This window comes from Macrobrachium rosenbergii, chromosome 5, assembly GCF_040412425.1.
Source record: "Macrobrachium rosenbergii isolate ZJJX-2024 chromosome 5, ASM4041242v1, whole genome shotgun sequence".
Lineage (NCBI taxonomy): Eukaryota > Metazoa > Arthropoda > Malacostraca > Decapoda > Palaemonidae > Macrobrachium > Macrobrachium rosenbergii.
This window is the reverse complement of record NC_089745.1, coordinates 73,110,009-73,119,152: the sequence shown is the minus strand read 5'-3', so window position 1 is coordinate 73,119,152 and position 9,144 is coordinate 73,110,009.

Here is a 9,144-nt window from a genome sequence, read left to right as displayed (position 1 = left end):
AACGGAACCCCCATCATAAACCGGGGACTGCCTGTATATATATATATATATATATATATATATATATATATATATATATATATATATATATATATATATATATATATATATATATATATATATATATGCATTTCTTACAAATATTTATACTGTTCAACCTCTCTTCCTTGATTTAGTAGAAAAATAAACAAAAACAAAGAAAAGAAAGCACCAAAGCTTTCTCTTTGTAATACAGTTTAGGGAGGAAAGCCAGAATGCTGGCTGTTTTTCAGAAACACCAACTGTCGTCGACAGACTTGAAGTTTAGTTAGGGACCTATTTAACAGGATAGGCTTTACCAGGGCCACCTTTAGTTAGGGTATACCTTAAGCTCACTTTTCTATGACCTTCGTACTGGCGAGTTTTTTTGTCATTTTTCAGGCTACCCGCAAGCCATTAAGTGGGAGGAGTCTTCCAAGCAAGCACCCATACACTTTGACCCAGCTCGTCAGTCCAGCGAAACCCTTGAGTGAGAGCATGAGCACAAGCACAGTGTGTCTCTCTCGGCCTCCTCCCTTTGTCCTTTACCTCCCTTGTGGAACACCTGGGGGAATTGCCTTTTTCAACGGACCCAGGGCTTCTGATGCAATTGATCGCTGCATTTTCTACTCCAAGGTAAGTCTGAAGATGAAAATTACTCCCAGTTCCTCCCTTTAGACCTCCCCTTATTTCTCTCTTAAACAGTCACTGGCTATGGAAATCCCAGTAAAACCATATCACATTTATGAAGTGAATTATATGAAGTACAATTAGTGTTGCCTAGTGAGATTGCATAAAATACCCTCCATGGTGTTAACGTAATATCCTTGATCTAAGATTACATCCCTTGCAGTCAATTAATGATAGGTGAGAGGTCCTGAAATTCGAAGTGTTATCTGGATACATCTCTTCCAGAATCGAGCACGCCTTGGAACCTGGCCATAATCTTGTTTGGAGAAGGAGTAGCAATAATATACTCGAGTCCTGCACTTGGAATTGCTTATTTGAGCACCAGAAGAGTTTGCCTAGGTTGCGTCATCCACTAACGGATGTTGAATATCGTGTGTCCGAAGTGGGACGAAGTTGGAGCTGTTATTAGCTCTCATAAGATTTTTTATTTCATTCACTTTTTTGTTGTTGTTGACTAGATGGTTGAATAAGGTGATTTATATAATTCATGTATTCAGAATAAATCAATATATTCAGTATCCTAGTTTCAACTGCCAACCGAATCTGTCTTTTTTGGTAACTTTTAGCCTTGACTGATAGGATTACGTGGGTCTTAGGTAAAGGAAGGCTATATAAATCAGAGTAATTAATAATTAAACTAATCAGCCGAATGACCCACATAAAAATATATATAATGTATAATATATAATATATATATATATATATATATATATATATATATATATATATATATATATATATATATATATATATATAAATTTTTAAAATTCTTCTAAAACCACTCTCCAAATGTTGGCAATGTTGTGCAGCCTAAGGAAATGTTGGTGACACTTCTTCTTATACTCATAAAGAGACATAGAAAGTGTTTGGGCGGGGTGTGAAAAGTCAGGAAATATGTCCAAGGTGGGAAGGGTCAGATGGTTGGGCACCATGGAAGGGGATTGAGAGTGAGGCAGCCTACATGAAAACTCACCTTGGGAAAGTGTTGTTTTGGTGCGGAGCGAAATATGAGGAGAGCGGTTGGCAAGCATTAAACTGGTTTGAGTATTTTTTTTTATTTTTTTTTACATTTATGTTTTTTCACATTTTATTAAGTTATATTACCATACTGTGCTATGACTTGTAATAAAATGCATTATACACAACACAAAAATAAAGAAGAGGTACGGTGTATATCTAAATAGAGAGAGAGAGAGAGAGAGAGAGAGAGACCAAAAACAGCATTGAAGCTTACACTTAAAGAGACTGAGAAAGAGTTTGGGAGATAGGGGATACCATGGTTAGTTGCCATTGTTACTTTAAACTATCCTCAGATTTATTTTTACTGTATTTGTAATTGTTCTATAAACGGTGGCATAATTGTTTATATGATTTTTCTAAGTGGAACATGACACATATGATTGTAACTAAGTGCCTGATTAACATGATAAGTTTTGACCTAGAAAGTTGCGTACATTTTGATGAAAAGAGGGCATTTTTCTGTAAAGGTAGTCAAAGTCAATCAAACCTTCGGTTACAGACCTCTCGTGTTTGACCAAGTTGACATTTAGTCACATGGTTACTAAATCCTGACTCTCAGGACGCTGTCATTTCCTAAGAGTTTACACTCCGTTTAAGAACACATGATTTAAGTTGCCTTTTACCATATATTTATATGTTTTGGAAACTACTGAAGTTATTATGTAGTGTATTATTCTTATGTTCCAGTGACCTAAGGGATTCAGCGCCGATGAAACACGGTTTTTCGGCAACACCTTTTTATCAAAGTATCGGATAAAGGTGAAAGTTGGCAAGTGTATATTTTATAATAAGTTCAATAGTTCTGGTACTTACCAGAAAAGTGGGTTTCTATCCCAGAGCCATCAAAAATCGCAGGTAGGGTTTTTTTACACAATAATGACGTTACCTATGACGTCATAAGGCTCACCCACAGTGAAGAGAAGTTTACATATGGGGAAAACGTCTCTTCACTGTGGCTCTGCCCACTTGGCGATGGCTATATTCACTAATTGATATTAGCACCCAATGCCAAGAGAAAGGGAAGGTTTGCTCACTTTCCCCAAATATCCCATGTAGGTGGAGCTTTGTCTACTTCCTTATTGCATCAGCAGGTGAATTGCCGCAATGAGCATGTACTGAAGATATGTCATCGCCTACATAGTTACTCCAGGCAGGAGGCAACGACATCCAATTGGGTAGACCTTGTCTCTCTTGGCCTTTCTAATACCCATACAAGGCTTCCTCGATATTGATATTTGTCATTTTGATAGCACTATCATTCTCAATAGTTTTTATCATTATTATTATTATCATTATTATTATTATTATTATTATTATTATTATTTTGTGAGGTTTCATTGCAACTTCCACAGCAGTTGTTAGGACTAGTTGTTAGCTTGGATTTCTTCCATTTTCTTGATATTCGTAATGTTTTATAATTTTTAAAGAATTCAGTGCAAGTAGTTCATCCACATAATGAACCAGTCTATAGCTCATTTGTTAGATCTACATCTATTCAGGGCGGGAATACAAAAAGATAATCCATTTTGTTTATCTCAGGTTTCGACACTATAGCCTTCTGTTTGCAGCATGTAAGCGGTCACTAGAAGTAGAATTTAAAAGAAAAGCAATGATGCCTCATTTCCCTCAATTGTTAGAGTTGTAAAGTCAACGCCATTGTTTTATTTCAGTTAATGTAACCCATTGTTATTTTTCTTGGTTTTTTATTTATATCATATAACACCCTAAACAGCGCTTGTATACTGCTGCAAATAAAAGGTACTGGTGAGTCAAGATTTTGAGGGCAAGCTGCTATTATTTACCTGCTTCAATATCAATCAAATGTAACACGATTTATATTGATATGCATGGAAAGGAAAATATATTGAAATCAGTTTGAATGAGGAACATATTGTTATAATCACTGTGTTTTAATAGATATGTTTTAGAGGTACAAATAAAACATCTAACACTATACATAATTAATTTACAAAATGTCTTCGTCGTCGTCACTCTCGAGGAGGAGGTCATCATCCACGTTTTCATCGTCGCTAGCGAGATCAATAATGACTGGTCCCACGCTCTCATGGATAATGTCCGATTTCAAGTACTCTTCCTCAAAATGACGTGTTGTCTAACAGCTCCTGCCCGCACTCTTTGGGGCGGCCAAGTAACCATTACCCACCATAGAAATAATTACCTATTTTGAGTAAATCTTGCCACAGGTCTTCTCGCTTCAATACAAAGTTAAGTTGTAGCACAAATGCAGTCTTGCAACCACGGGGACAATTCCATATTGCTGGCCATTATCGAATTTGTCGAAGCCTAAATTCTTTAAGCATATCCATTCACCGCCTACCTGGTGGATGGGCGGAGCCTTATGACGTCATATTATGTTTACGTCACGAATTGTTTTAGGATCCTTGTCTGTGATTTTCTCGGTCCCGGCATCGGTGACTTCATTTTACTCTATAAATATCAAAACTATCGAACTTAGGCTCTAAATAATACTTGCAAAAAATTAGGTAGGGTTATAAAATATACACTTGCCAACTTTCAGCTTTATCCGATGCTTTGATAAAAGTTGTTGCTGAAAAACCGTGTTTCATCGGTTCTGAATCCCTTAAATATATAGATATTTTGTGACAATTGTGAAAAACCATAATTGGTTACCAGTGTGCATGGAGCTTGTGTGAAAAAGCGTGTTTGAGAGATTGGTGAGAGGGATTCATGGAGAGATGCTGCCTGAACAAGCAACCCATTTTGCACTTTCTTAAATTAAGAAAACAGAGAAGATTGAGTCTCATTTCATCTACTACCTCACAACATATTCTCTAATTCTTTTTATTTTTATGGGTTTTGTCATAATTTTATTGCATAAAAGATGTAAAAACAATTAAATTTACAACCCAGAAGTTATACATGCAGGCACAAACTCCTTCTCTTTGGTTGAGGGAAGGGGAAATGAATTATAAATAGCTCTTGTTACCAGCATCTATGACAAAATTCATGACAAATTTTGCATTAGTGTATAAATATTTTTAATCAATATTTTATTGTGAATGTGACCATAATACTTGAGATGAAATCTCAACAGTGATAAAATATTCTCTTGTTTACTGTTATGATGCGTGTGATAATCACATTACAGTCAACTAGATAAAGAAAGGGGACTAAACTGTAGCATGAACACTGGTGAAATGCCACATGTACCTGTAGATGTAAACACACAAACACAGGCATACAAGGAAAGCTTCCATGATATTATGAGGTGAAATGAAAAATCATGAATTCCAATAAAGCAGAAAATTATTAACTACACTTTAGTAATGTTTTTATTGTGAATTTCCTTTGGATGCATCATCACTACGAAATGCAATATGTACTAAAGATGTAAACACAGGGTGTTTTACTCACACACACACACACAGTTTCCATGATAAGACTAAATGAGAAATAGTGATCATAATAAAACAAGATTAATTAAAACTTTTTAAATAATGTCTTAAAAATAATATGCTGAAAGAGCCCAGTTTACAGTGCAATATGAATGATGCAATACTTGGCGTAATTCATGGTAAGGAAACATTATGAATAACAAAGGCAAATTTTTCAAATTATAAGTAAAACCAAAGAATTATGTCGCAGATACTCGTGTATTATCCAGTCTCAGGTATCATGCAACCCTTCAAATTACATCCTCAAAACATGATTTCATCATGTATCTCAGACATCATGAGGGTTGCATTTACGATAGCCTAGATAATATTAGGCTAACCTCTTTTCCTTCATAGTCTGTAAATCCATCTTCTCATTGAATAGTAGGCTACTTCGACCATCCTGGAGAATTAGCACCCCCTCTGGGTGGCCTCAGCCTCCTGCAACTTCCCCTTTGAAACTGTGTATCATGTGAAGGCAGATTTTCAGAACTTTGCAGTTGTTCAAAAGCATGAGTGAGCAAATGGCAGAGATAAAGCCATTTATTTCAGCCATCCCAGTGTCTGACAATTCCACAAAGAAATGGAGAACAGTTGTCCTTCCATTTGAATGGAGGACTCCTATTGGACATGGATGCCCAGCAGTTTAGTGCTGTTATGGGTAAGGTTTCAAATAGGGTAGTCATGACCGAGTACCAAGTGAGGCTCCACCTCCTCTCCATTCTAACCTCTACCACTATCCTGGAAGTGACTACAAGGGAGCTCTACTTGCAGTGGAAGTCACCCCCTTGGGGACACTAAATCGTCTCCAACAGGTTGGGGTGGCAATAGTTGCATCTCCACCCCATCCCCCAAGGTTTCTCCAGCAACTGTAGCCCTTTTTGGAGAAGTATGTGGAAAAGGCTTTCCAAAAAAAGGAACCACAGAGAAGGATGCTTTATTTGTCACAGGTACACCTCTCCAATGTCCCCAAGAAAGGACTCCCCAAACGGAGGGTGACCCTCAACCTATCAAAGCTGAACAAGTACATCATGTGATTAAGTTGACAACCATTACCCAAGCTCATTTGCTAATTCCAAATGGGACTTGGGCTATCTCTGTTTATCTGAAAGATGCTTGGCACATCCCCATTGCCATTTTCTTCCACCCCTTTCTAAAGTTCTGGACGGGGAAAGACACAGATTCCAGGTCATGCCCTTTGGCTTGATCATAGCCCCAGGCAATTTCTCAAAATTAATAATGACAGCTGTCCAAGAGCTCAGCCAAGTGGGAGCTCTACTGGTGGCCTACCTGGGCATTGGCTAGTCTGAGGAACCATCAGAGAAGAGTGCTTACAAAACCTATGAACTGCAGTTGACACGGTCCAATCAAGAGGTTTCCTGACCAACCTAGTCAAATCTCATTTCACACCCAACAGGTGTTTTGTGTAGTTGGGACTTCAGTGGAATACCCACTGTGGCCAGTTGTCTTTTCTCAGCCAGGCTCAAACCAAAATCAGGACAGATCTACAAGGTTTCCCCGCCTGATCCAAAGTCTCTCAACAGTGGTACAGTTTGAATTTGGGGTGGATCCAATACTCAAACTACAGCTCAAAGAAGTGAACAGTCTGACTCTCATATTTCACCTACAGGGAAGATGCTCCTGTCTAAGGACATGGAGGGGTGCTCTTGCCAAACAGGTCAATCTGATTCCCCAGCTGTGCAGGTAGTTATATACACAGATGCCTACTTGACAGGTTGGTGTGGCCATTGGGAGGATCATCAGGTTGCTGGAAGGTGACTGTTAGTCCAAAGAGGTCGATCTGAGTCCCCGATCGTGCAGGCAGTTATAAATACAGATACCTCCATGACAGATTGGGGAGGCTATTGGAAGGATCATCATGTAGCTAGAAGATGGCCACTAGTTTTAAGATGTCACATCAACTCTCTAGAACTCATGGCCATAGTCCTGTTTCTCAATAAATTGAAGCCTTTGATAGGACCCCAACCTTGCTGGTCCTGGACAACATGAATTGAATTGAATATAGAATTTAGGCCAAAGGTCATTCGGCCCTGAAACAGAAATTGACAGCAAAAGGTTTGAAAGTGTAACAGGAGGAAAACCTTGCAGCTACACTATAAATCAATTGTTAGGAGAAGGTGGAAAGTAAGATGGAAGAAAGAGAATATGAAAGGAGGTACAGTAAAAGGCATGAAAAAGGTTGCAGCTAGGGGCCAAGGGCACACTGCCAAGAACCTTGAATAATGCCATGTGGTCCACTGACGGCACTAACCCCTACGGGGCTGGACAACAAGAAGTGGCGTTTGTCAACAATCCATCACTCGATTTGTGACAGCAGACTCCCTGTTAAGGCAAATAGCAGCTTCAGCCAAGTGGAAGTTGAACAAATCCTCCTTCAAAGTGATTGCCAAACTGTATCATCTAAATACTGATGGCTATATTAGTAAGGTATATCCCTAGAAAGGTCATCAAATTCAGGACAAATGACAGCCATGGTTTGATTGTACATGTAGACGAATATACCACGACAAATAGACCAAATTCAACACATGGAAATGAAATAGTACACAAAAATTCTACCATTTTTGTTGAGTCTTACTGTAACATGAATAGAAACTTGAAGAAATTACTCATCATCTATGGTGGACCAATTGGCATCATCTATCCCCTAGATCAGCCTTGTCTTCCATTCCACCACTACTAACAAATGATGGTAGATTGGTTATAGCCCTAAGGAAAATGCTGAACTGCTTCATTGAGCTTTCGAAGCTAAGCAATCAGCTGAGGATGTCCCTCTCCCTGCTACTTGTCATTCCCAACCAATTCTTACGAAATAATAGTGCCTATTAAAAGAGTGGCATATCTGCAGATGGCTGTAACTACAGGCCAATTTCTGTTCTCCCTGTGCTCTCCAAAGTTGCAGAAAAACTTATTTTTAGACCATTATATAAGTATGTGAAATCTAAAGGATTATTAGCTGATAGTCAATATGCATATAGGAAGCAGTTAGGTACCTGTAATGCTCTTTTAGAGTTGACATGCCACGTGCAAGAGAATCTTGATAAGGGTTTTGAGTTTGGAGTAATTCAAATAGATTTTAGTGCCACTGCCACAGATTCCAAAGGTTTTAACTGCTAAAACAAGCTGTTAACCTTCAGTGGAACCACCTGCCTGGTGGCCTCAAATTGGTCTAACAGTAATTGGTTCATTTACTATGGGCAAGGAAATCAATCCCAATGTCAACTGTTATTCTATCCCAGGCAGCAGAAATCATCTAAGCAACCTCTTTTCTCAGCCATAACCTTCACTTTTTGATTTTCTGAATTTGGTCTATTTTGAAGATTATTCATAACATTGCTGGGTTACTGGTGCAGAAACTACAGACTTCATCTATCTGACGATTCCAATCCATGGCAAGTGGCTGAAATTATGAAAAAAAAATTTTTAATCTTCTGATCCATCTATTTGAGGGAAGCACTTTTGCCACCACCACAAATATTACTTACAAGGCTGCTCTGTCAGAGACCTTGCTCTATGGGTTTGGCACAGATTCCACTCATGTCACGTCCTCAATTCAGTGGTCCCAGTGTGACCATAAGCCACGTCTCAAAAGATGGTCTTTTGACCACTTTGGCATCAGGGCCCTGGAACAGGGACAGCACTTCATCATGCATGCCCAGCCATCACTTGCCTCTGTCCCATGGCCCATTATTCCTGGCCAAGAATGAAGGACCTCTGCAACAGGAAATCCCTTATTATTCTGTGTGAACTCAGTATTATAAATAAAACATTACGCCCAGTCTAATTACTTCAGGTTTACCTAAATGTCACGGCTGATGTCCCAGATGGTCCTCTTTTCTTACACTCTATTTCTTACAAGCTCCTCTGACTGCATGGGCTGAAAATCATCTTATGGTCCTTAATCAAAAAGTTGGACCCCTACTCATTAATTTAATCTCATGACTTCTGGAAGGTGGGCACTTCGCTGGCTTTCTTAGAA